Source organism: Corvus brachyrhynchos, unplaced genomic scaffold (assembly GCF_000691975.1).
Source record: "Corvus brachyrhynchos isolate BGI_N302 unplaced genomic scaffold, ASM69197v1 scaffold14, whole genome shotgun sequence".
In the NCBI taxonomy this organism is placed as follows: domain Eukaryota; kingdom Metazoa; phylum Chordata; class Aves; order Passeriformes; family Corvidae; genus Corvus; species Corvus brachyrhynchos.
The window spans coordinates 17,138,922-17,165,576 of NW_008239110.1; the positions used below are offsets into that span (position 1 = coordinate 17,138,922).

The 26,655-nt window shown below is 38.4% G+C and overlaps 1 protein-coding gene across 1 annotated transcript in view; it reads right to left on the reverse strand.

Moving 5' to 3' along the window:
• EPB41L2 (erythrocyte membrane protein band 4.1 like 2) overlaps window positions 1–23,671 on the reverse strand; it is a 109,880-nt gene extending 86,209 nt beyond the window's left edge. The window contains exon 1 of the mRNA XM_017739432.1: window positions 23,560–23,671. The gene's annotated coding sequence lies outside the window, so the exon portion shown is untranslated. The remainder of the gene's footprint in view (window positions 1–23,559) is intronic.
• Window positions 23,672–26,655: the final 2,984 nt, after the last annotated feature.

The window sequence follows — 26,655 nt, forward strand, 5'->3', positions numbered from 1 at the left end:
TCTCACCCAAATCAGTTGCTTATGGAAGAAAATGTCCTTTTAATCCCATCATAGTAGCTCACAGGACATCTGACACAAGCAGTGTAGCTGTTTGTGCTGAGAGACCAAAAGCACGGCTGCTAGTAAAAGTGTGGGAGCTGTAGAAGGAACGCTAAAAGGCTTGGGAGCTAGCAGAATGTAGGACAATCAGGAGTTGCCAAATAGCAGTCAGACCAATACACCTGCATGCATTTAACAAGCCCTGCTCACAGTGTCAGGTTAAGCATGCAAGTAGCATCTACGAGCTCTAATAGATCCAGACATTGCTAATCCAAGAATTGTCACTATGCACTAGCAGTTACAAGACAGAGGAGGTAGGCGTGAGTACACGCTTTTTTTATATTCTGGCACACAAATGTATGTGTGCCACTCAGCAAGACCTGGACAGGCTAGAGAGCTGGGCAGAGAGGAGCCTAACGAAGTTCAAAAAAGACCAGCAAGGAATAACCCCATGTACCTGTAAAAGTTAGGAGTTGATCTGTAGCAGCTCTGCAGACAAGGACCTGAGGATCCTGGTGGACAACAAGCTGTCCATGAACCAGCAGTGTGCCCTTGTGGCCAAGAAGGCCAATGGTATCCTGGGATACATTAGAAAGAGCATTGCCAGCAGGTGGAGGGAGGTGATCCTGCCCCTCTAGTCACCCTTAATGAGGTTGCACCTGGAGTTCTGTGTCCAGTTCAGAGCTTTCAAGTTCAAAAAAGACAAGGAACTACTGGAGAGAGTCAAAGTGAGGGCTAGGAAGGTGATTAGGGGACAGAAGCATCTCTCTCAGAGCTGTGACTGTTCGGCCTAGAGACAACCGAGGTGATCTTATCAATGTGCACAAATATCTTAAGGACAGGTGTCAAGAGGATGGGGCCAGACTCTTCAGTGGTGCCCAGTGACAGGACAAGGGACAACAGACACAACCTCAAACACTGGAAGTTCCATCCAAGTATGAGGGAAAACTTTACTGTGAGGGTGACAAAGCACTGGAACAGGCTGCCCAGAAAGTTTGTGGAGTCTCCTTATCTGGAGACATTCAAAACCTGCCTGTCCATGATCCTGTATAACCTGCTGTAGGTGAACCTGCTTTAGCAGGGGGATTGGACTATGTGATCACCAGAGGTCCCTTTCAGCCCCAGCCATTCTGTAACTCTGTATACTATAGTCTTACCTGCCATCCAGCCAAGGATTCCTCAGGAAAAACCCTCCTACATGAGACATCATTTAAATTTCTATTATAATACAGATTGGTCAGAAAATCATTTAGATTATTGTAAATGCTAAAGTCTTTAAAGAATTTTCAACTGCTAATTGATGAAACTGAATATGTAAAAATTTTTTTCAACCAGAGCAACTAATTCAATCCTGCCTTTTTGTGTGCCGTATGCAGAAGACTTGCACAATATACAGCCTTACTCTCTCATCTCTTCCATTTTAAAAACAGGATATAATTAAAAATGTAATGGTTAAAAAAGACCAGGTTTTCAGTGTTAACATTTTCAGTCAGGATATGCAGATAAACATAGAAATGATCTACAACTAATTTTAAAAAGAAACCCAACTAAAGAAGCATCGCTTCAAGCAATCAGCCATTAAGTTCCTTGGCAAGATACAGAAGCCTCACCCACCCATTCTCTTGGCAGCAGTAGGATGCTACAGGGCAACCTATGTGGGAGACATGGCAGACATGACTGTACAGTCTGCCAGAGCCTCACACATTTATCTGGAGAAAAACTGTGGAAGAGCTGCATATGCTGACAATTTAGAATGCTCTGATTTGCATTACGCTGTGTTCTGCAATTTACCTGACCAAGCCAGCATTGCAATTCTCACAACATACAGAGATTATGTACTTCTTTAACTCTGACAAGAAAGATTTCCAGACAAATCACAGGTAATTTCTTTTTTATGGCACTAGGATTTGCCTACAAGTCAGAGTATAATTAATCCTCCACGCAGACACACAATCATGTAATACAATGCACTCCAGCTAATTAACAGAGCCAATGTATTAGGCAGCTACTTAGGTATTTCTTATCTTGAAGTGAATTTTTGGCTGCTAGAAGCAAATCTGCTTTGAATGCAACTACTTTCACAATGAAAGCTAATAAGTGAAGAAACCCACAGCATATGAGAGTTGCCTAAGAAAGTATATATACACATAAAAACTGGTATGAAGAGCATCATGTCTATTTCACCATTTACAGAAATTTAATTTAGCCTCTAGAAGTATTTGGTATCATGAAATACGACTTTTTCCAGTTAAATGAAAATTATACAGTTTGAGTTATTTCTTTCTAAGCACGAAAACACTAGTATTGCAAAACTTCTGGTTACTTTCCCACTAAGCTACAAATCACTGTACCATTCAGCTTGTAGGTGTCAAAACAGTAAAGCAATAGAGCAGCACTGCAACTACCCAAAAAAACTGAAGTAACTAACTCAAGCTGATACCTTTCAGGACCTTTTCAGGCTCCAAAGGTTACTATTGTTGAATATTCCAGAGTACTCAGTGAGAAGCAATTTTTCATGCAGCGATCAGTATTAAAGTCCGATGGCCCTCAGAAAAAGGCTGAGAACAAAAGCTGGAATTGATGACCCAATTAGGTCAGATGCACCAGTGCCTCAATAAGCAAATACACCAAGTCTGCCATGGTTAGAACCTCTAACTCAGCAATGCTCACGTTTGGGACTCATGCACTGAAAATATAATTCTGGCACTTGTCAATAGACATAAATTCTAAACAAAACAAAGCAACACAAGAATCCACTCCAGCAATCTCATCCACAAAATTAGGCTATCAGGCTTCTCTTCAAAAGAAAGGTGGGCTTTGATCATTTTTTTACTAACTTTTTAACTTTGTGCCCCTGCTACCTCCCCAATCTACAAGCTGTTTCCTATCAGAAAGCACTAATGGCAATGTCCCTCACTATATACACCTCATAAAGACATTTAATACAGACTATCTACAAATTTCCCAGAAACTGCCAGTTGTCACTTTTATAGAAGTCTTCAGTTTCAGAATTAAGTCTGGAATGTAATGTGTTTTGCAAATATTCTCTATGGACTTAAGCATAAGACAAATATATTTATACAAATAAGACTTACAAAAGCTAAGTAACTGACTCCACTTTACCCCTTGAGCAACAATGTAGTAGTCCCAGACAGTCCGCAACTACAGTAAATTTATCTTCTGGCAGCCTACAAGTGGATCCCCTTCCAAATTAATTATCAATATCAGGCTATCACAATGGCAGACATGGTCACCTAAGTCAGCACTATTCATAGGGACATGACAGGATCTTCCTGAGGTAACAGTGAATCCATGTGGACATACTGCACTCAGCAGTCCCACTCATTAATTACTGCCAGTGCTTCCCCCTCTAGAAAGAGTCTGCAACTCCTGGATTCTCAGCAAACAAAAATTTTGGTGTGAAATCACTGGGCAATGAAGCTTACTGTCACTTTAACAGGAGTGCTACTTTAGGATGGCACTAAACAACTATGAACAATTTCATTTCCTATTGACTGTTAAACCAGGTCCATTTCAATGACCATTTAAAATGATGGATATTTCTGAAAATTTCAAGATAATTAAAGGAATACTTGCTGTAAGGCAAAAAAAGTACTGAGCAAACCTGTACTCAAGAGAGATTCTCTTAATCACCTTTTCAACATTCAAATAGACTGACATAATACAATGGTTTGCATCTGACTACACACAACAATGAGAAGTTTATTTCACAGAAATAAAACTTTCAAGGAAAACTTGTTTCATCGTGGTACACACAGCATCTTACTTTGCAATGACTGACTTGTCAATATCTCTAACCTGTGGCTGCATTTGGAACATAATGTAAATATATAAGCAGTTCCAGTTTGAAGCATACTGTATTGCAGAAACTGAGAAATATCTTTCTGTGACAATACATGCATTAAAAGTTACAGGAGATACATTTGATCATCTCAGAATTCATTGTCAGGGCAACTCCAAGACTGGCATCCAAGTAATATGTCAGGTTCAACAAATACCAATGATAAATTCTCTTCAAATGGTTGCACTATAAAACAAGTAGAAAACAGTCTTAAAGGTGAACATTTCGTCCCTCCATTAATGTTAGAAAGAAGCAAATTTGAGAAGTGAAATCTTTAGAAGTAAAAAGTTTTCTATAGCTATGACACAACCATCTTTATTCCAGTACTAGACTGGTTACTCTGCATTGACACTTTTTTGAGAAACTGAAGACTTTCATAGTAGTTAACATATTTATTTGATTTATAAAGGATTTGTTGGTCTTTTTCCAGAATACTGTTTTCTACACAGTGGATTTACTGGTTTGGCTAGTTCCTTCAATTCTAACAGCAAACTAGAGCAGTATCATAGGTCAAGCACCACATTTCTCAAATTACCTCAGCTTTAAGTTTTGCACACATTATTGAAACACTAAAGCTTTTCAAGGTCCCTTCAACCCTTTATCCTATTTCTAACATACCGATAAGCCAAAGAATCAAAAGGAAGCTTATTTTAAGAAAAGAAGAGTTATCAGAGGAGATGCATGATATCATTTATTATGAATGCATTTTCAAAAGCAAATCACAAAGACACTTTTAAGCATAGCTGATATTTAGTTTTTGTCTATTCTGTTAAGAGGCACCAGTCACATGACCGAGTAACACCATTCATTTGAAAGTTTGGTGACAGGGCAGCACAAATTAAAGGCTTCCCAGGAGTACTGACAAAACTAGCTCTTTCCAGTTAAATTCTTTTTTGCTGCAGCAACAGTACCAGCACCAACTTCCCTCCTTTCTTCCATAGTTTAGGAGTCCCAATGACATCCCCAGCCTCACTGCTGTGACTGTGCTCCTGACTTCTCTCTGTCCAAATTTCCAACCTTAGACAGCTTCTCAGTAATCTAACCACTTTCAACCATAACAGAAACAGAGCTAAGGAAACTGCAGGAATTAAGCTTTGCTCTAGCCTGCCTCTGCCTTTCGCAACAGAGAGCTATTGCAACAACACGCAGTTGTCTTACCCTGCCTCACCATCATAAATGCCAGGACAGGGCAGGATGCAGAGGCAGAGCAGTGGGCTGCAGACACACTCAGCATTAGCACCCTCAGCTATTCACGCAGCCTTTGTACCAAAGCAGACAAAACAGAGCCCCCACCCAAAGAATCGTATCCTTTGATTTTAGGCTGAGGTTTTGCTGCCTCTATCACCCCCACCTACAGATCAATTCAGTGACAAAAACTGTTAAGCAAAGCGTACAACAAAGGCAAATTTTGTTTATACCTCCTCCTTCCAAAAACACTAAAACTATGACTTTGTCCCCAACATTAACTTTGGATTATAAAACCCCAGCTGTTTGGCAAACCTTTGTTTAATCATTCCAATGAGCCCTCACAGGGGTATACACTAAGCATTTCAGTTAAACTTCATTCTTTGGCGGGGGGTGAGGGTGGGTAGAGAAAGGAAGCAGGCTGCTACTACTACTACTGAAACGAAACAAGAAGTTAGTTTGTTTCCAGCTACTGCTAAATTCACTGAGAAATATTTCACTTGAACCTCCTGAAGTGCCTCAGGAGACATTCTTCTGCATTAAGCTTGCAATTACACTTCAAAGCTATACTGTAAATTCTTCATCCCTTTACAGCTGTCCCTCTGTTTACAGCTATACCTAACTGAACTGTTGCCATCAGCTACCTGCATTTTACAGAGACTCAGGGCATGCATATATATTTTAAAAAACATTGTATGACATCTGCATTTTCCTTCAACACTCTTCTTGGTATCTGCAATATCTACAACTTGCCAGTACTTCTCAGCCATAGGCTCATTCTTTAAGTGTTTAAAAACTGTACTCCACTATTCTCTACGATCTGTCAGTCATTAAGAGCTTTGCAGCTTAACCAGAACTATGTCATAGCATAAAGTATTTTCAGTAATAATTTCAAATAGTTATTTTTGTGCATTGTTAAAGCAGTAAGTATTGTTTCTTTCATTCAGGAATACCAAACAAGTGCATGACTGAATTGGTAGATAAGATAGCACCATATTTTAAATTATGGTATCCATCCAGTTAAATCTTGCCCCATTTGGTACCCCCCCCCAAAAAATCGTTTACAATGCTCTTTCATTCAACTTTTCATTACAATGCACATCAAGTGTGCCCATTCCTAACCAAGTCAATTTTTAACAAACTGAATGAACAGCAATTCTATACCTGGAAGAAGGATGTTAGGTACCACCTAGTAAGGCTACAACTGCTCATTACAATTTTGGTTTGATATGTGACTCCCCAGCTGATATCTAAAATGAACTATTTCAGGTATGTTGTTTAAGGAGAAGCCACCTAAACACCTAATGGAAATAAACAAGGGACAATCTTTCTGTGGGATGTGTGCAGAAAGTTGAAGCACCAGTCTCTTAGTGTGGTAAGGAAAACAGGGAATGCAGAAGTGTGTACAGTGGCAGAAGTTTCCTAAACTAAGAACTGCTGGCAAAGGCATTATAACAAGTAATCAAACCTTTCTGTTTGTTAACATGCTATACACAAAATAGAGATTTAGTCTGTGAAATCAACAATAACACTTTTCTGCTAATTAATAGCAAATCAATGAATGTCTATATGATACAATTAAGGCAAATAGTAACAATAATGTAATTTTTTTTCCTTGCTTATGGTTACAATCTCTTGTGAAATACCAAGTCCTCAGAAATGAGACTCAGGATCCTTGACTCAGGATAGATACCTAGAGGTAAAGACCAATCTCCACAATTTGTGGTACTGGCTTTGGGAATCCACTTCTTGAATCTCTGTATAGAGAAATCTAGTCTTGTAAAATATCTTCAGGAAACAGCTCAGACACTTTTGTGATGTTATGAACTCAACTTCAGGTTTCATGCTAGATTAAAAAAAATTCATGACAAAGTCTCCTGCAATACTGTGATTCTAAAAAGATACAAAACACTTCACATGTGACAGATACAAGGAAACTGAGGAAGACTGCAGTTATTTCAAGAGTACTTTTATCCGCAGCACTTCAGTTTGTCCTTGAGAAAAAATAAATAATTTGTTTTGTTCATCCAATTCCTTTGCATTACAGAGAGTAGCTTCTATATGCACAGTAACCAAAGTTTTCACTCCTTGTAACTTCACCTTTCCTTGTTCCAGACTTAAAAAGCTACATTTGAGATCAAACCACAGACGAACAGATATGTGATAAAACTAAGCTAAGACCACCAACAATATGGGCTCAGGCATTTCACACAACCAAAGAGGCACACAGGAAACTTACATGCCATAAAAACAGACAACAATATATAGCTTACATGAAGTTAAAAAGAATGTCAACAGATAAGCTTCCATTTTTTTTTGCTAAGATGCTAACTTAAAATCTCCTTAATGTTAGAGAAAACTGACTGGCTTTAAAAAAATCTTTGCAGAAAAACATCACATTTTAAGCAAAACCTGAATATGTAACTTAACTGCTTCATAAAATCAGTTTACAATCCAAAAATTATTCAAAATATTCCTTACACATTTCTCTCCCATCCACTAAAAACACTAACTTTAATATTAAAGGAAATATCCTAGATTTTAATATGTAAGCTTTAAACATTTTAAAGTAAATTTTAAATACAATAAAAGTTGCTTTCCTAATTTGGAAAGACACATGAAATTCCATGATTTGCTACTCTTCATATTCATTCCACAGAATGATGATAAAATGGATTTGTAGATGGAATGTTCCCTTAAAATTTCAGAACTGTATTCTATTCAAATGACTTGGAAGAACAAGAAGTTGACATAACACTCAAACTTGTATTAATGTAACATTTTGGCTACCTTATTAAGCATGCTTATGTAAACAATTTGGGTATGTGAAAAAAACAAGCACTAAAGGTACTAAACTCTTCTTGAAAACCAAAGGATAGCTGGACATCCAGCCTTTTCCTCAGAATCTTTCCCATACAAGGACATCTACTCTCCTCACTTGCCTTTCTTCACACTTCAGTTTTATTTCATTTAAAAGATCTAAGTTATTTCAGCAGCATGGCCATCACTCTCACAGAAAGTCTTCACAGCAAACATAACTATGCTCAGCTATTTTTTCCCTGTTCTTGTGTAAGTGGGGAAGTCACTGTCACCTCAAATGGCACAGCTAGCAGTACAGGTCTGAGCACTGACGGAGGATTAAAGTTCACAAAATTATGTTTGGTCCCAACAAAAAAGAGATTTACCCTTTAACTTTTCGTTTTATAAGCAAGAAAAGACTGTGTCCACAATTTCTGGAATGCCTGTGTGGGCAATGCCATTTGTAATTCTGGGGGTTGGTGCACTCAAACAATGGTTTATTGGAGATCTTTCAGATACAATTAGACTGCAGACCATCAGTTCCATCACAACAAGCCTGGACTCTCCTCAAATTTAGACATGTTATTTATTCACAGGATATTTAAATTAGGATGCAGGGGGGCTTAACAGAAGCAAGACCATAATCTTACCTTCTCCATCTATCCCCTACCCTTTCTTTCCCCAGTGCACTAGGGAAGGAAAAGGAAACAAGGAGACCAAATAGTACCCATCCCCATAGAGCTTTCTGCCCTGCTGCAGAGACTGGGATTTATAATCAAAACTGTCTGGGACACAGACTGCTGCTAGTGTTGCCTGCAATGCTGGCAGGCTGTTAAAGTTACAAAGAGAAAAATGTGCCAAAATATGTACTCTTGCTTGCCAAGCATATAATCCTGATGCATACTTCCTGATAGGAAAAAGATTTAATAAATATGAGACAATTTCCTTTTCCCTTTGCTTAGAAATGATCTTCTTTCCCACATGCTTAACGCCAGAGAAAAAGAAACAGCACGCCTTCCACATTTAAAAGAAGCTAAGTTAATTCTCTGCCTGGAATACTCAGTTCATTTGATCAAGCATATTCTGTATTTTCTTAGCAACTCAGATGACAATCACCAGGACAAGTTTTGGAATCTAAGAGAGTCTTTGCCTCCTGTTACTCATTAAACACTTCAAAACATATTGGAGGGCTGGATTTTTTGGTTGGTATAGTCCCAGTTGTTGCTGGGCTCACTCCACAGCATGCTATACCAGTAGGTTCTCTCCCGGCTGGAAACAGCAAGGGAATACCTGTGAAGGATTAGGAGTTTTACACTGGAATCATGGCGTGCCCTTAGTTAAAACGACCAGGAAAGTTTGCTACAAACTTTCCATGTCAGAGAGCTTAATTACACTACTGGATACATATAAGTTGAAGGATAGCTTCTGTTGCTTAAAAAGGCCAAAGTAAGTAGAAAAGGAAAATTTGTGGGTCAGGGAATCAAGCAACAGACAACAGTATAAGGCTGAGGCACTCAAGCTTACTTCATTACTGTAGCATGGCAATGTTCAGTAATTTATTTAGTATATTAACATGAGTGATACTTATAAAATACTACACAAACCAAGGCTAGAATTTCAAAAGAGTCCTCATTAAGGAAAAACTAAAGGTAGCTAACGATATGTTCACTAGATCTGTTGAAAAAATGATGTGAAGAAGGTACTAATATATGTTAAAACCCTGTGTCAAAAATAATCTTAATACACTTAAGAAAACTCTTACTTTCATAATAAGGCTTTCAAAGAAGAAACAGTTGTGATTTAAATCTAACAAAGAGTTTCCAAGTACTGAAAGATACCCAGCAGATTATTTAAGTGTTACTAAGGTAATGATCACAACTGTATTTTCCCTAACTTGCAACATCCTTCTGCTAGTTAACATCTTTTCCTATTTGCAAAAAGGGAGGAAATAAGACCTTTCACTCATAACAAGCTGTCAGAGACTTCAGTTGCTAAATAAGATACATTCAGCAGAGTGAACATAAAAGCTTAGAGAGGATACAGCAAAACAGTTGACATGGGTTTTGGAACAAAGGTTGTAAGTGAGATGAGTGTTGGCCTCCAAAGTAACAACCGATAAAACAAGAGGAAAAGAGCCTCAGGTTTCACCAGAGGAGGTTTAGATTGGATGCAAGCGATAATCTCTTCACTGAACGGATGACCAGGCACTGAAACAGGCTGCCCAGGGAAGTGGTTGTCACCAGCTCTGGAGGTATTTAAAAGACTTGGAGATGTGGTGCTTGGGGACATGGTTTAGTGGTAGACTTAGAAGTGTTAACCTAACAGTTGGATTCAATAATCTTTAAGGTCTTTTCCAACCCAAACAATTATATGATCCAATGAACAACAGAGTTTATATAGCAGCAAAAATTTGCCTGAAAGCAAAAGGCAGTCTACAAACACTCACTTTTACCAAAAAGTATTAAGCATTCTTAAAAGTAAAAAGCAAGCAAAAGGGCTAAAGATTTCAGAAAACCGAGAACAAGAATCAACCATCACCACATGTGTTAGGAACAGGATGGCAAAGATTATTTTGAACTCCAACAAGAATGCTGTTTGAAACATTACAGTTGTTGGCCTGTAATGTTTCAAACAGAAATAAGACCTATGCAATCATACTGCCTGCTCATCTGTTTGTTATTCTTCTCTAGTAATGTTTAAGTTCAATGGTCAATTTGAACCAACTTTAGCAATGGTCCAGAGGTCTCAATAATACTTAATTTATACAGGACATGCAAAGCCAGTTTGGTAGGAAAGAAACCCAATTAGTGAAGAGCATCTAATATAAAGCTGTAAGTAAAACTGTTTTATTTGCCTTACTAGCTTTACAGTCAGCACCTACCAGCCAATCAAAATAAATACTTATCTAGTGATAATTTGGATGGTTCTGCATCAAGTATACTTGGGGAATAATATAAGAAAACAAAGAAAAGAGGTACTGACAGGACAAACATTTATTAGTGGCAGGAAAAAAAGCTGATATTTTGTTATAAAGGGGAGCATGAAAATGTCTTGGGAGACCATGTTTCAAGTTCTTCCACTACAACTTACTTTTAAATATTTAAAGATCTGATGCTTTCAGGTAAACCTGAAATTAATTCTGAAGAGGATTACAAGAAGGTCAATATCATATTTGTTATCACTAGCTATGAGAGGCTAGTGTTCCAGTAATCACAGAACTATTTGGGTTGGAAGGGATCTGAAAGGTCATCTAGTTTCAAACCCCTGCCATGGGCAGGGATACCTCCCATTAGATCAGGTCACTCTGGGCCCCATCCAACCTAGCCTTGAACACTTCTAGGGATGGGGCATCCGCAACATCTTTGGGCAACAGCCACCAGTTGCAGTGTCTCATCACACTGACAGTAAAGAACTTCTTCCTAATATCTGATCTACCCCTATCCTCTCAGTTTGAAGCCATTATTCCCATATTACTACTTCTAACTATTACTGAATATCGTATAGTTGAGCATAAAAGCATGGAAGAAGGAAAAAGGAGAAAGAACATGAGTGGAACAATATTTCAAATACATGAAAAAATTATTACCTAAAAATTCTAATGCTTGTGTTGTGCTTTTACCACACTATTACCACATTTATTAGAAAGCTTTTGAAATAAGTTAGCAGAAGAAAATCTAGCAGTATAAGCCAATTTCAGTTGCTATTAGATGGATGGGATCTCTAAATCAAATTTATTCATCTTGCAGGACTTACGAGTATTGCATTCTGGGTTTCTTCCATCTCCTCCCCATCCACCACAATTACATTCAGAATTCAAACTAATTTGTGCTTTTAACTCAAAGAATCTGCAACTCAAACATGTGAATAGTTAGCTGACCATAAAAGCACAGATAGAGCTGCAAAGCTGCGCCTGCTGCAGGTATATGAACTAATAATGCAAAGAAGATGCTAGAGATTAAAAAGAAAAGCCATCTCTGTCTCCTGAATTGCTAGTTTGATGATTTTGGTCAAATATTTATGCTGTTTTTGCAAGTATTCAAACTGCTTACACTGGTTATGAATGCAACTTAACATAAAACTTTAGACAGTCACCCTGAAACTTTGGCAGCAACAATTCCTCAGATTACAAATAACTCATGACATCCTTTCTGTAGTCCTGTCACAAAGGCAGAGAATTTGTGGCAGTTTACTGGGTATAGTGACCTCTTAAGCTTGGAAGCAAAGAACACATCTGCTGTGCATGGAAACAGAAGTATCATGTCCTAAATCAAAAGGTTACCTTGACTTACAGCTGGGTAGTCCATCTACTTCTGATCTGAGCATCAATGGACCATTTCAAAATGCAGTGATGGCTTAGACAGAAACATCTTCAGATATAAACAATATATATTAAACACTTTGGCATCAAACAGGGAACTATGCCAACTTCCACATATATTCTTTTGAAGAACATACCAAGTTCAGTAGGCTATGTTAGCAGTATCTATCACAAAATGCATCAGACAAGTTCATTTGCCACTTTTGTAGATCTGAAGATGCTTGATTAAGTTTCTTGACTTGGAAGAAAATATAAATCAAGTTACAATATATTTCAGACTCTGTGGGAAAGAGAAAAAAGTCAAGAGTCTTTGACATCTTATTACAAGAATTCAGCAGATCTGATTTAGAACTCTCAATGGCATCTCAACCTTTTCGGAAAGGTCAGGAGATACCTCACACTTAACAACACTCTAGTCTCCTAAGCTTATGTAAGCTATAGAGCAAACATAGATAATATAGTCACAAGACCACCAAAAATAATTATAAAATGTTCAGAAATCTCTTAATCCATCCACCTCTACATTTTTAGGATAAAAGAATAACAATTATCCTGACATTAAATTCCTCTCAAAAAGTTATTTTCCACATGTCTATCTACTGCTTTATTTTTGCATCCTCCCTCGTGTGAACTGCTAGTAATGATTCTAGAAAATCACTATAACTAACAATTTTGATGCAAGAACTTTAACTGAGAGGTCGATTTAAAAAGATGGTATTAGTGTAGGCAATGATAATATCATAATCAGAAGAGATTAATTCTACTAATTAAATACTGTATAAGAAAAACAGGAGTATTAAGTCAATATCAACAACAATCAGCAAAGACGTTTCAGAAATCTTTTCATTTTAGACACCAAGTTAAATGCTTAAGTCAAAAGCCCCCCTATATTAAGAGGAAATAAAAAATATTCACAGGAAACAGATCAGTATTTTACTGATCACACATTGCTACGCTGCCTCAAATATCTTGCGAGCACAAACCCATAGCAATGCTGCGTTACTTCAGACTGCAAGTCTGATTACTTCTCGCTTTCTCTATTAGCTCCTAGTCAGATCTTTAAATATCACCACTTGCACTATGAAGCTCAAAAACAGCCAGAAAGCCCACCAGCTGTGAGAGAAAAAGACTACCAGCATCAACCCATTAGGTGGAATAAGTACAGCTTATCCTAACAGGATACCAAAGGCTGCAGAACAAAAAACATAGGTAACTTAGGGAAAAAAAAGGCTACTTTAGATTCCTCCTTTTCTCTTAGCTATCACCCCAAAAGTTAAGCCCTCTTTAGCAATCAGAAATGGAAAGTTAGTGGAAGTCAAAGCCCAGGATCTTTGTAACAATGCACTCTACATGCAGTGACTTTTCCCTTGCTATCACTTCTGCCTGTGTAGCAGCAAGGTAAGAGTTTGAAGAGTTTGATCTTTCTGTTCAGTTCTTCAAAACTTCTACATTAAAATTTGCAAGTCTGTTTTGAAGAAAAGCAGCAACATAACAAAGCATAAAAATTATTCCAAAAAGTAACTGCAATCAAATCAGTGGATCACACTTGAAAACGGAATATAGTACTCTTGGCTGAAAAGCACTGAATTAGAGGTAAAACTCTTGCAGAGTATTTTAGCCCTTTGCAGAATTACCAGCCCTTCAGGGTATCAGCAAAGACAGTTCTGTCATGCGAATTGATGCACGCTATTGAAAAGTAAGTGTAGCCTATGGCAGTGCTTTTCAAGTACAACGACAGGTCAGTAAATGGAAAGGTTTTTCATGCAAAGGAAGATACACCTTAATAGCCAACCAGGCATCTCCCTTAGCCTAGGCGGGTGAAAGGAGCAACAGCTGTTTTCAGAAAGAAAGGTCAGAAGCACTGGCTGAATATGTGAGCACAGTCGGCTTCGCTTGGTTCCACGTAAGGGTCTTTATGTTGCAATCATGTTGATGTAAGGCCTGTATTAGATTATCTCATTGCAGCAATAGCTATGTTGCCTATTTTTAATGAAAGTATTCTGAGGTGACTGCTTCAATTTCAGCTAAAGCCCTGAATGTGATCACTTTCACATAGAGCAACAAGAAGCCTTCCATACCAAAATAGTGTAGCGTTTTAAAAATCCAGCTGTGGATCAAGTTTCTACATTCTACTGCTCTCATCAGAGACAAAAAGCTTTGCATAACTTCACAGCATGTAACCATCAGACCACTCTCGACTCACTACAAATGTTTCTTCAGCGATGACTAGCAGAGCAAAAGCCATCTTCAATTCTTCAGCAGCACAGGACTTGGTAAAGTCCTACAAATTATTTTGTAAATGTAAATTATTTTAATTCAAGGGGAGACCAAAAAAGACAGAACAGAAGAAAATGAAGTGGGGAGAAGAAGTTACAAAGGGCTTGTTTGCAGCTGAAAGGACGAAGGGGAGAAAAAATACAGTGAACCACACCTTTACAGCATAAACTGAAATGGAGGAGAGGGAAAAGAAACCATACAACAGTACATCTACTGCTGAAAATAAAAACCCAACTTCTGTTGCTTAACACAACCTCCATACAGACTAGAGATACTCAGCCTCCTAAGTGCATTCTTCTTTTTAAAGGTTCCACAGTAGAAGCAAATAGTTCAAAAGCATTGGCCTTGCATGATCCATGGACACAGAGCTGCCATCACTACTTCAATTAGCTCACATTTAGTACTGAAGAAAAAAGAATTACTATATAGTTAGTGACTGAATTTGCCATTCAAATGTTTGCCCATACAAGATAGACATGATCAAAGGTACAAAAGCCACACTCTAAGCTCTCCAAACCAGACAAAGAAATAATGAATCATAGTCAAAATGTCCCAAATATCTCCAGTTTCAATTCACTCCTACACAGTGGTACATTTTCCCTCCATGCTGTCATAATTTACATACCATTTCAGGCTAATAATGCTCTGCAAACATATGTTTAAAGAAAAAATTCTGTAATTTTACTTTATGTTAATGAAAAAATTGAAATACTTATGACTTTAGGCTTACAAAAAATCTAACGGCAGAATTGTCCTTTATAAAAAAAAGTGCTAATACTCTAATAATAGCAAACAACTAGAAAAACAGTACAGGTGGAATTCCCATTATAGCAGAATCTTGCTGTTCTAGTAAGAATATTTAAAACTTGTGAAGCTTTGCTTTGACAGATGACAAAGTTGCTATTCTGTGATTTTGTTCCTTTTTAATTTTATTAAAGACATAAACACTGCAAAACTTTCCAACTTTGTTTCTGGATGAAAACCAAGCTAACTGTTCTGTCATGCAAGAAAGTTACTCAAGCCTCTACAACACCCAAAAACTTTGGTGAAATAATTTCCACACAGCTTTTCAAGTACCAGTTACATACTTGAACCATCAAATAATACTATTTGATAGCTCCTGAAGCATCCAGGAAAGTAGTTTTTAAGAGTAGAACAGCAAGATGGACATTGTCAGTTGCCAATGATGTGGTCAACAAAATAGTAGCCAAGTCCCCACCAAGCAGCAGGAAGGAAACACAAGCTTTCTGAAGCACTGTGGGTTTTTGAAGGATGAATATTCCGGATTACAGTCAGATTGTAAATCCTCTCAATCAAGTGACCCAGAAAAAGAATGATTTCAAGTAGGGTCCTGAACAACAACAAGCTTTTGAACAAATTAAACAGGAGATTGTTCATGCAGTAGCTCTTGGGTCAGTCAGGAAAGGACAAGATGTGAAAAATGTGCTTTACACCATAGCCAGGGAGAAAGGTCCTTCCTTGGAGTCTCTGGAAAAAGCACCCAGGAAAACTCAAGGATAACCCCATGATTTCTGCAGTCAGAGATACAAAGGATCCCAGGCCTGTTACACCCCAACTGACATACCAGAAGTTTATGAAGGAGTTTGAGCTGTCTCAGAAGTGACTGGCACTGAAGTACATCTTCTTCTGGCACCCCAACTGCCACACTGGGCTGGTTGTTCAACGGGGAAGTCCCTGCCACACATCATGCCACTGACATAACATAGAGTAGGCAGGTTGTGTTGATCCCACAGTAAGCTCAGATAGGAAACCCCAATGACCCAGGCATCTTGGAAGTCAGCACGAACTGGCATGAAGGCAAAAATTTCAGACTATCATCCTCAAAGGAGAATGTAACAGATGCTGAAGAGGCCCTACCATATAATCAATTACCAGAAAATGAAAAGCAATACACCCTCTTTACTGACAGTTCCTTCCACACACTGAAAATGGAAAGCTGCCCTATGAAGTCCTACACAACGAGCTGCAGTAGCTATTGAGGAACAAAGTGAATCAAGCCAGGGTGCAGAGCTGAAAGCCATCCAGCTGGTTTTAGATATTTCTGAAAGAGAAATAGCCAGTGCTCTACCTCTACACTGACTCATGGATGGCAGCAAATGATCCAGGGTTGGCTGGACCGATGGAAAAAGGTCAGTTGGCAGCACAGAGGAGAAACCCATCTCGGCTGATAAAATGTGGCAAGACATCATTGCCTAGGTAAAGAAGTTGGCCGTAAAAGTATGTCATGTAGATGCACACATACTCAAGAGTTGGGCTACCAAAGAACATTGCAACAATGATCAGATGGATCAAGCTGCCGAGATTAAAGTGTCTCAGGTGTCTCTGGACTAGCAAGATAAAGGGGAATAATTTCTGGCTCAGTGGACCCTTCATGCCTCATGTCATCAGGGAAGCGATGCAACACACAGATGGGCTTGTGATCAAGAGGTGGACTTAACCATGGATATGAGTCCCCAGGTTATCCATAACTGTGAAATATGGGCTGCAATCAAGCAGGCCAAGTGGGTAAGGCCTCTGTGGTATGGTGGACTATGGCTGAAATGTAACTATGGGGAGGCCCAGCAGATGATTACATCACACTGCTGAAAATACACCTAGGCAAGTGCTACACGCTTACAATGGTGGAAACAACCCCTGGAGGGCTGGATACACACCCTGTACCTCATGCTACTGCCCAAAACACCATCTTGGGCCTTGAAAAGCAGGTCCTGTGGCAACATGGCACCCCTCAGAGAACTGAGTTGAACAACAGGACTCACTTCAAAAATAGTCTTACAGGCACCAGGGCCAGAGAGCACAGGATTGAATGGTTGTATCCTGTTCCCTAGCATGCACCAGCCTCTGGGAAAACTGAACAGTACAATGGGCTGTTAGAAACCAAATTGAAAGCAGTGGGTGACAGGGCCTTCAAACACTGGAATCTACACTTAGCAAAGGCTGCCTGGTTTAGTTAACACCAGGGCCTCCACCAATCGAGCTGGTCCCACCCAACCAAAACCCCCACATACCATAGAAGGGGATAAAGTCTCCGTGGTGCATTTGACGAATATGAGTCCTGTCTGAAGCAAAGACAAACCTATCCATGGGACTGCTTTTGTTCAAGGACCTGGGGGCAGTTGGTGAGTAATGCAGAGGGGTGGGGAAACACAATGTATACCTCAAAGGGATTTGATTTTTGGGTAAGAACAGTCTGTAACATTGAATTTCATAGTACTGGCTGCTGAATGACACTGCCACTGTATGCTATAACTACCATGGGCAATGAGTATGGTCTGCTCCACATACACTAGTTATAAGCTCCTAATGTAGCTTGAAAGCGGCAGGCAGCACACCAGCCCTCCTGCCCTGGAAGACATTCAGAACATATAGAGGCTGAAGTCATAGACCAAATTAAGTCAACAGACATCCTGGAGGGACAGCCACTGACTACTGAACTGATACCTATGCTTGTGTGTATATATATACACATATATAGTTGGTAGGTGTAGGATTTGGGCATGACATAAATGGTATAGACTAAGGGGAGGACAGGGTTAATTTTTACAGTAGCCAAGCATGGCCAGGAGGTAAAGATTATTCTATACCACCTCACATCATTTTCTGGGGACAGGGGAAGGAGTCCCTTCTACATCATGTAGTATGGCAGTGTAGTCAGGTATTCACCAGGCTCCATGTAGGGAGCACTCACATGTGAATCATCCACCTCCCTTGTACAATCGGTTATTAATATTGTTGCTGTTACTGCTCATTTTCTTATTTCATCACTATTACCAGTAAATTGCTCTTATCTCAACCCACAATCTCTACCTTTTATGCTTCCAAGTCTCCTCTCTATCCCACTGCAGGGGAAAGGGATGGGGGCAGGGAAGTAAGTGAGCAGCACATGGTTTGGAGTTTTCCAATGGGAACACTAAATTGGGAAATTTCATTCCTAAACCTTCTTCAGGATGCCTCAGCGCTGTCCCACAGTCTCCCCACAATCACATATAGTGCCAATAGAGATAACAGGAGATTAGAGACTGGTTACAACAAACTGGTGGGAGGCTTAACCTGAAAACCAGTCAGCAGAAGCTGCTGCTCTCTGAAGGAAATCAAAAATTCCATATCCATAAAAAAACATCCACACAAACCAACTTTATTTCTCAAAAACAGAGGGATCATCTTTATTCCATTTTATACTGAAAAACGGGAGTATGATGAAAGAACAAGCAAGATTTGAGAAGCTACAGAAGCCACTTTTAAGCAACTAATAAAGTTACATTAAATAGGATCTCTTAACTTTATTTTCCTTTAATTTGAGTTGCTACCTTCATGATCAGTCTACCAGGGCACACATATAAACATACTGCCTGAGTTACCTGAAACAAAGTATTAGACAGGCAGGCAAAAGAAGGGAAAAAAAACCCATCACCAAACACCCAAAATGAATCAGACAGAAAAAAACCACATTTTTCCCAAAATAAGTGCTTATGCTTTCACCTTCTTGACATAACCAAGGATCTAAAAATAGTCACAGAATATAAAATCACTTGTTGTGTCTTGAGCTGTTAGTTTAACTGCTTACATACTGAGCCTTCTAGCAAGAGTCATGTACTGTTGTTAACCCTTCATACAACATGAAAACCCACTTAGAATTTTAAAAATAACATGTGCAGAAAAATCTCTGTAGCATAACTACTTCAAGTCTTAAAACGTTTAACCAAAACCACTAAAGAAAAACTGATTTGTGTTAAATATGAGTAAAACAAGAACATCCTTGTGAGCTTTTGAACAGTAAGGATCCACAGATTTTTTTTTTTTTAATGAGCATCCTTTACCAGCAAAAAAAGATCATAGAGCAGTAAAAGAATGAAGCAGGTTGATTTTGACTTCAATCAGCTTAATATGTGGACCACAACATAATTGCCTTTTTGCAAGTAACTTCACCAGGCAAATAAATCTTCCAACATCCTTCAACAGTTTATGGAGACAAGATGTTTCAAGCCAGAAAATTAGGGCTCATGACAGTGACTAAACAGTTCACCCAATAAACACTGTTTTCATCTAGTCCCATTCCAAAGTGTTAACATGCTACATACGGCACATGTCTTGCCCTTTATCCAAGACATGTTGTACCACCACTAAGTAATTTTATGGTAAGACAACCACACTTACAGTAGGTGTTGCCTTGGAATACAATTTAAGAATTTTTTTTTAAATTAAAAATCAGGGAAACCGAGCAGAAGGTCTAAAAAAATGCAAAAAAGCTGCATTTTTATCAAGGCAAAAAAATGTCGAAGCAAATTTGCTCCCAATATACTGGAAACATATTTTGCCTTTTTGACACTAGCCTTTAAAAATCCAATTGCAAGCAGTAAATAAAACTCTTAATTCTTAGGACAATGTATCAAATCTCATGATTCCTCAGGACAAAGAGTTGGATTTCTTAGATTCTCAAACAAATCAGCTCAGGCAAAATATACTTCAGCTAATGTGTGGGTGTTTTTATAAAGCTTCATAATGCTTTTTGAAACAAAAGGAACAGAAGTCCAGAATACACTAGAGACAAGAAGTAAAGCAGCTTCTAGAGTCATCCTTTCATATCAGGGCTAAAGTTGTACAAACTCTTCCTTCAGTGGTAACTGTCTCACATTTAATACCTGGTCTCTAGTTAAGACTGCAAATATTCTGTTTGGATTACTGACCTTGTAATGGTCTAAGGAGGAAAACAGAATGTAGGGTCATGTACTTTTTACTAAATTTGCTAAAATCAGTGGGCATATGAGGGGGTATGAAGGGGGCAGCAATGTTATATATGTGGTTTCTTAAAACTAGACTGACCACATGACCCTGCCACTCTCCCCAGGTCTGAACACTGTCATTTATTACTATGTTCTGTAGCACAAATTCATTTTTGTTTTGGATTTAGTTTTTAAACATAGAACTCTCTTGCAACAGAGCTCACTTTACAGAGCATTTCTATGGAAAAGGCACCTTTCCTCCAAGAATGTTTTTACCTACAACACAGGGCTGTAGTATTCCTAACTTCACTTTTACATTAATTTCTTCTACAGTACAAGAAGAATGTGCTGGTAACAGTGTAAACTTTTCCCCAAAAAACCCTCAACTATTCAGCCTCAACACTAAGTCATTATCCTCCAGTTATGCTATGACACTTAAATAGCATCCTTACTTTCTGAAACGTCACTGGGACTAAATCCAGAAGTAAAAAAAACCTGCAATGTTTTAATATACTATGTGTTTTACTTTACCTTTTAAATCTGGAGATTATGAAATTTCAGCCTTCAGAAACATGTCTTACCCTTCAGAATGAAAATATTTCAGCATGCTCGGAAATACAATGGTCTCAGTATAAACAAATAACAGGGGCCAGGGAGGGGTGAGGAAGGAAAAATAAATCTGTAAGTGTACAAATTTCATTAAGCATTAATTGCTCTCTGTAATATATCCTCAAGCACACACACAAAGTCAAGAAAGCACACTGTGAAAGTGAGGCCAAATACCCAACAGCTTAAGTTAACTAATGAGATAATTAGAGGTTCAAAACAGGTTTAATACCAAAATCACTTACAACTGGGGTTTGTAAAGAAGGAGCAGTAACATCGATATGTAGCAATCCCAGCCTTGATTCAAGCAGCTGCCTCTAACCATAATATACTATGATCTTTGACAAACGTTGTCTACAGAGGGGACAAGGCAGCCATAAGACCAAACATGGACTTACAAATTAATTTAATGCCACAACATTCTTTGGTTCTGGTTGTGGGTTCCCCACTCTGCCCTCCCTCTACCTCCTTCCCTCCAGACACTGGGTTTATTTCAGACTCATGGTCAAATAATTAAATACCCTACCAGGAAAAGTACCCAAAAAAAACCATACAAGAAAAAGGATTCAGTTCTCTAACAGAAAATCAGTGCTATACAGGGCATATTTCTTTAATTACTTGATGATGAAACAGCAGCAGTTACAGAATTATTTAAACACAGCTTTTAAGTACAACTTCAAAAGGAAAAACCAAATGGGATGAAACAGCTTCTTTCAGCTAAGGAAACAGCAAATCGATTGTTTACAAATAATGTCTACAAAGTACAAAACACTGTATTTGGAAATTGAAACTTTCAGATCCAAAACTGAAATGTTCAAAGAAGTTTGCAGGACATACTTCTGACATATTTGATTGATGAATCCCTGCTTTTGTGAGTTGCTGGAAGCAATAAAAATGTTTCAACGAATATGAAACCCAAGCACATTTTTATCACCAGATTTTAATTTTGGTTTGATTTTCAGAAGTAGGAGGATACATGCTGAATCAGTTAGAATTCAAAGGTCTGCCTAGTATGAATTCAAAAACTTGAATTAAGAATATATATTTTAAATCCCATATACAGGATAACTGAGTACTTCAAGTTAGAAAAAGCTGTTCTAATTTTCCATTGTGGTAAGAGAGCACATCATGCATTTTAAATACATACTGAAGCTTTTCATACTCTTAACATTCTACATTCTTAAAATGTTGTAGTCAAATTCTTATCCAGGCCACTATAAAGAATACCACAGTTACAGTCTATACTTCTCTAGCCACAGTAATTGGATAGCAGCAAATTACAGTAAAATCTGGTGTTACATTTAGCTGTACAACACTACTAATTAGAGAGTGATTTCAACAATAAATATTTGGTTAAACTCTGCTTTGTCATCAGTGCAAGCAATTTAAGATGAAACTGATCTTTCAGAGACTCCATGCCTTTTTTTTAGTCTATTTTTATTTTCTGGTCACTGAACATCTTTTGCTACGAAACAGTTCTCCAGAACTACTGCTTTGCAAACAGAAAACCACACAGACAATGTTAGAAGTAAAAGGGAAGATTCAAGCATAATGGACTATGGCAATCCACAGATCTCTTTAAACCGTCCTTAGCTAACCCTATTTTACTATTTAATGGCAAGATCTTCTAACAATGACCTTACAGAGCACACAGGCTGCATGACTTAGTAACAGCAAGGTAAGCTAAAAGACAGGCTTTATCACACCCTTCAGAAAGAATACAGGGAGGAGAAACCATGACACAGACAAATATCAGCACCATGGTAGATACAATATCAAGTAAAACACCCAGTTAACCCCCTAGACACTGACAAAAGTCACCAGCTTTAGAAGAGAGGATCTTCCTGCAATTCTCCTTCACAAGAAGTCTCTGAAGAGCCACGCTACTATTAATAAAAGCACTACAGAGATGGACAGTAGTAGTACCTTATCTCCTTTAGAAAAAGAAATCCAACCAAAGAAACACAAAAGCAAAATACTACTACCTGCTTCTGAGATTCAGCAGAGCCAATCAGTTTTTACACAAGTGGCCAACTTCACTAAGTCAGGCCTTCAAAGCATCCCATACTTCAGTCCAGTCATGAAACATTATGCCATCAAAGGCAGCTGTGATATGCACAGCAAAGGGTTGGCATCTGACATTCTCCTTTACAACACCAACTCACAGAGCTGCTGTAATGCAGTATTTGTATAGTGCCACTAAGACATCAGATACTACTGAAACAAACCTTTTTCCCCCCAAAGTCTGTTAAAATAAATAAATAAGCCTGCATTCTTGCTGAGCTGTCCCACTTGCAGTATACATAAGTCTATAATCTCATACCATACATGGAACATACTTCTCTCATTTCACTAGACAAACAGAACAGCTATTTTTGGATTACCCAATAGTAATTAATCAATATTCTGTTGATATGGCCTTCACTTAGTCTGTAAATCTTTACAAAGCTCTCAAAGACAAGGTGAAATCTATGGAGGAAATAAGTTACCAGTAAAATTACCTTCACAGAAGGGTGTACATCACAAACTTCTTAAGTAGAAGTCAAAATATTTGCTGTATCATGAAGATGTTCTTTCCTAGATAATATTACAAAACTGACAGCTCAAGCCATGTAAATTTATCACATCAACAGCCAAAATAATTGAGAATATGAAACAGAACACAGAATTTTGCCTATCTAGTAAATTCATACAGTCAATCTACTGCTCTAAAAAAATAAATCACAAGTTACCTTTCACTCCAGTAGGAATATTGAAGATTTGTAGAGTGCAATCAACTATGACAACTGGATAACAGCACAATATCTTCCTTGGCTGTAAGGGAATAATTCAGAGCCAAATTACACCAAAAAATTAACCTACCAAATAAATTAGAAAACCAGATAAGTGAAATTGAACAGTGCTAAAATGATAAACATTTTAAAAATGTGAACACCCTGACAAATAGGAAGGGAAAGAAACCCCATACCCAGTCATTCAGCTTGCACTTTGATTTTGTCTCTTAAAAAAATAGAAGTGTAGCAGTTTATTTTAAAGTCTAGCACTCTTAAAGTTTAAAGTAGTCTTTACTTTCAAATTAGAAGGCCAGAAATATCCCCTTACAATGCAATTTGACTTCTTGTATAGCCCAGGCTACAACAATCACACGCTTCCACATCCCCTTTTCTTGCCCCCATCCTCTTTCTTGTGTCCAGCCCTTGAGTAGACAGTGAACAGTTTTCCAACACTGCTTTTCTTGGGTTAATTTTGCTTACAATGAGGAAGACAGCCCACCTTCCCTCTTCTCACTCTCCCCTACTTAAGACCAGTTCCAGAATGAAACCTCAGTTTGACTCAGTACATCTTCCTCAGGAAAGCATTCAACCTTGCTTTAGAAATATCTTACGGCAAATATGTTATAACAGTAAAATCACTTTTAACCTACTGAAATTTACACACAGTAAACTAAAATGTAGAAAACTTCCTCTTTCAATAGAGTAGCACTACACATTACAAACACAATTATTAAAAATGTAAGCCATTTAGATCCTTTTTCTGCCAGCAAATACTTTCATAGCTCTCATCCAGGTATACCTACCATCCTTTTATTTTGTTCCCTCCCTTTTTAATCCTTAAATAGATCAATCTTTTGTACTAAAACATGCTTCCCAGATTAATGCCAAAAGGAAATGTCAGTTCAGAAAGGAACCCCACAAGCACAAGCTACAGAAAAAAATTTTTACCTTGCCATATATTTTAAGTGTTGCTTATAAACCTAGCTTGATTTTTTTGGAACATCAACTTAAAGAGAGCACATGTCTAAATTATTTATCACGACCCACAATACCTTCTTTACATGTCTGCACTTCCCAGACACTTCTCCATTCTCCACCTACAACCCACATTCCTCATCTTTAAAGGCATGACTCAGGAGCTGGTCCCATGAAAAATGAATATTCTGCCTATATCAACACTCACAAACTGATTCAGAATATTCATACTGGCTACTAGAAGTAATACAATTATTCTTCAGTTTACCCTCTCTGAATGAGAGCTCTTCAGTGTTGTCATTGAAACCCCACTAAGACATCAAGAAGCCAAACTAGCTTCAGAATGTTACCTTTGTTGCTCCTTGAATCTAAAAAAATTTTATGAATTGACTGCAGTTACTGGAAAATTATCAAAGTAGAACAAAAGGTCTATTTCCAAATGAACGAAGCCTGGAAGTTTATTCCACACAGCCTTGGATGTTAAAAAGTTTGAACTCCCCCTCTTCTCCACTATCAGCACATGCAGAGAGAATATGTATGTTTTTGAAAGTCTTGTCTATGCCATTTAAACAGTATTTTTACAATGCAAGCTCATCTGCCACAGGTACAAACTGTCGATAGAAACTTTGAGATCCATAACCTCTGAAAAAACTGAAGGCAAAGTCATTTTCTAAGCCCAAAGGTAATGAAACTCAGCAGAATGTTGCAATTTAAGCAACAGAAAGTGGCTCAACTTCCCACCAAGAGGTCAACAGCAGACAGAAAGCAGCATGGCCAGCAGAAATGGAAACTTGTTGTAAGGGAGATCAGCAGCTGAAGCAGAATGCTTCTGCTGAATACTCTTCCAGGGCCACTCCTGCGTAACCCAGGGTGCCACGAAACTGCTTCTGTTCTACAACTGGTTGGCTCTGCAGCTCAGGGACTCGGTTTTTCTGCTGTTCAAGACATGATGCCAAAGGATGCAGCTTTTCTTTTAGACAATCTCTCTTAAAGAAGCGTTTTCTCATTTCAACTTCTACAGGACTGGACAGATGGAAGTTTACAAGAATTTGCTGAAGGCTAAGTTTTGTAGACCCGTGCTTGTTGCATTTCACTAACACTCTGGAAGCACCCGTGACAGCAGACAGAAAAGGAGGCCATAAAGCTAAGCAAATCAATACATGTGCTTTAAAACAAATATAGATATAATTTTAATGAAAAATGGGTCTTGGACAGCTTTACAAGAAGTAAAAAACATACCAAATCAACTACTTGCTAACTGCTGGTATCAAAGCACCTTAACCTAAGTTTATTCTAGCTGGCTATTACTTGTTCTCGGGCAGTGATTTATTTCAGAAGGTGGAAATCATAATCATTAAGCTGACAAACCCTCAAAACAACTCCATTTATGTCAATCAGCGATCCTTCTAGTCATACACGTGTGCACAATACTATTAACATCAAAAGGGATTAAGTTCAACTCAGTGGGATCTTTACCTGTGGAAGAATGTTGCACTAAAAAATGTTACCACGGTGTTAATAGCTCTTTTGAGTGCATTCATACTTCAGAGTACTGTAATCAAAGCCTTACAAAAGAACAATAATAGGAAAAGAACTTTGGACCAAAATTTAAAAATAACAAATCTTTTTTTTTTAAAGATCGCAGTGCATAATGCTCAGAGGCTAGGTCATCACATCTTGAAAGGGGGACTTAGTTTAAAACAGCAGACACAAAGCATATGAGAGGATTCTACACTTATTTTTACCCTAATCCTGAAGAGAAGGGAAATGAGGGATTTCAAGTCTTCCTCGATTTCACCCCCTATCTAATTCTTGATAAACAGCCTCAGTGCGGGGGCCTATTTAGTTCATTTTTCTGCAGCAGCTAATTCACAGCTGAAAGAAAGGAACAGCCCAAGATGCAAACAGATGAAGTTATCAGAAGGAGAGGAGTGGTGCTCCGGGAGGAAAAAAACTAGGAAACCGCCTCTCCTCACGCAGCATTCAGGCGACGGGTGCGGGAAGGGCACCGACAGCCATCGGGACAGGTTTTCGCGGAAAAACACCCCGCTCTTTCTGGCCCCAGACCAGAGGCGGGGG